Here is a 2,318-nt window from a genome sequence, read left to right as displayed (position 1 = left end):
TATATGTGTGTGTGTGTGTGTGTGTGTGTGTGTGTGTGTGTGTGTGTGTGTGTGTGTGTGTGTGTGTGTGTGTGCTTATTTTTTTTTTGAAGATTTCAGGGGAGCGGGAGGCGTAAAATAACAATAAATGTAAATTGTAATTTGTTTTTTTTTTAATGAAATTTCTATACATTTTGTGGGTTGTGTGGGTGGGGGGTGCGCTAACTAAAAAGAAAATGTTAATTTTATTCGAAATCACCATTATTGGCGGTGAGAGGGTTCGCTAAACGATGTATAACAAACAATTCTCACCAAAACATGTGATGTGCCTAAATATGGTCATGATGACCTCACTTCATGACTATATATGGGCATAAAGAACAGTTTTTTGTCGAAAAAAAATGGATAATCTGAGTTTTATATTACAATAATAGCACGAGTGTTAGTATGAATAATAATATTAACTGTTATTAATATTATTATTCATATTAACACTGCTATACTACCGTACAATAAACACACAAGCCTATTAAAACGAAGGCAATTTGGTTTATTGATATCACTAATAATAGTGTAGATTGATATAACGACGATATTCATCAAATAAGGTGCACATATAGCGCTTGATGTGTTGACTTACTTTCCTCCATAAACTTAATAAAGTGATTTCTAAAAATAAGAACATATTTAATACTATATAAAACTACTATTGCAAAACTTTAGTTTCATTTTGAATACACTGTAAACGCAATACATGCGGTTTCAATATGATGCGGTTTCCTGATAGTTTTTGATTCTGGAAATTATACAATCATTCATTCGTACAAGTGAATAATACAATTTGATTGTAATTCGGGTCGTTCATGTCAATTTTACGCACTCGGTTAGGGTCCGTTTTAGCCCCTGTTTTTCGGCGTTTGCGAGCTAAAACGACCCGGGGTTATGGGGCTAAAACAACCTAGGATGTTATTATGTTTATTACAGGCAATACAGATGCTCTTTGTTTTAAAAAAAGCACACAATTCATTTTATTAACTATGTAGGTCACTTTATCATGAAGAAGATTGTCAAGAGTAGGCATATACTGTACGAAATAACGTGATATTTTATGGCTATGTGAAGAATTTGATACTTTAGGCTATCATAAATAAAAGCAGAATTTTATTTTTATATATTGATGACGTTGAAGTATGATCGTAGAAAAGAACAAAACAATTGATTGTTTGTAAAATGATTTGGACTCAATTATCATTAAATTAAATAACATTTATTTTTCTTTTAAACGATTCATGCAAACATAATCTACGAGGAGGTTAAATTTAGAAATCATGGCCGATATTCACCCGAGCCGAATCTACTCGAACCCGAAACGTACTAACGCCCAAACGACTCTGGCCTGAACAAGTTGACGGCACTTCACTACCTTATCTTTTTTTAATTTTGCTGTGTTGCATTGAATTTTCACTACTAGAATAACGACTAATCACTGGTGAAGGAAGAGTTAATTCTAATGTTGGACCATTTTTACTTCATATGCCCCTACCTCATGGTAACTTGGTGATGTTTAAATGTGTTTTCACTACACTTCTAAACAGTAAACAAAAGCCACGGATTGGTAAGAAAAATAGGTTTAAGCAATAGTTTTGATACACAGATGTTTCTTTCAGTTTGAGTTTCGATATGTGTAAATTTAAAGCTTTCGTGTGGGCAGGAGGTTGGTGTGTGCGTGTGCGTTTTACTTTTGGAGGGTTGCAATTATTCTAATTATAAAATATTTAGCATATTGTTATGCAATGTATTGATCAATTCTGGTTCTGGTGGGTAAAGCTGACCTCCTAAGGACTCCAAAAGTGTACGAGTGTAACAAGAGGGATAGAAACAAAGTCGAATGATACGAAATGTCATCCATCGCAGTTTTAGATGGTTTGTATTGAGGTAATAAACTATGCAATTCAACATCATCATTATCGTTATTATTATTATTATTTCTCTCAATATTACTATTAATGGGCCTTATAATACTATTACTATTATTATTATTATTATTATTATTATTATTATTATTATTATTATTATTATTATTATTATTATTATTATTATCATTTTATATTTTTATTATTATTATTATTCATTACTATTATTAATATGATTATAATAATAATAATTATTATTATTATTGTAATTATTCTTATTTTTATTCAATTTAATTTAGAAAATGATTTTTGCCCTTACCTTTTCGTTGGTGGACCTTCCTATGTTCTATATTGTGACAAACCTGAAGTATAATGTGCTCGTAGTAAACGTTGCAGCGCGGAGGTGAACGATATAATATCACTGCC

General features: G+C 31.2%; 1 protein-coding gene across 1 annotated transcript in view; it reads right to left on the bottom strand.

Moving 5' to 3' along the window:
• LOC117106702 (proto-oncogene c-Fos-like) overlaps positions 1 to 2,318 on the bottom strand; it is a 19,009-nt gene extending 16,691 nt beyond the window's left edge. Inside the window, exon 1 of the mRNA XM_033248110.1 lies at positions 2,212 to 2,318. The gene's annotated coding sequence lies outside the window, so the exon portion shown is untranslated. The remainder of the gene's footprint in view (positions 1 to 2,211) is intronic.

Source organism: Anneissia japonica, unplaced genomic scaffold (genome assembly GCF_011630105.1).
Source record: "Anneissia japonica isolate Jap-2015-1 unplaced genomic scaffold, ASM1163010v1 scaffold287705_len1045735_cov187, whole genome shotgun sequence".
NCBI classification, from domain to species: domain Eukaryota; kingdom Metazoa; phylum Echinodermata; class Crinoidea; order Comatulida; family Comatulidae; genus Anneissia; species Anneissia japonica.
This window is presented reverse-complemented; position numbering and strand designations above follow the sequence as displayed.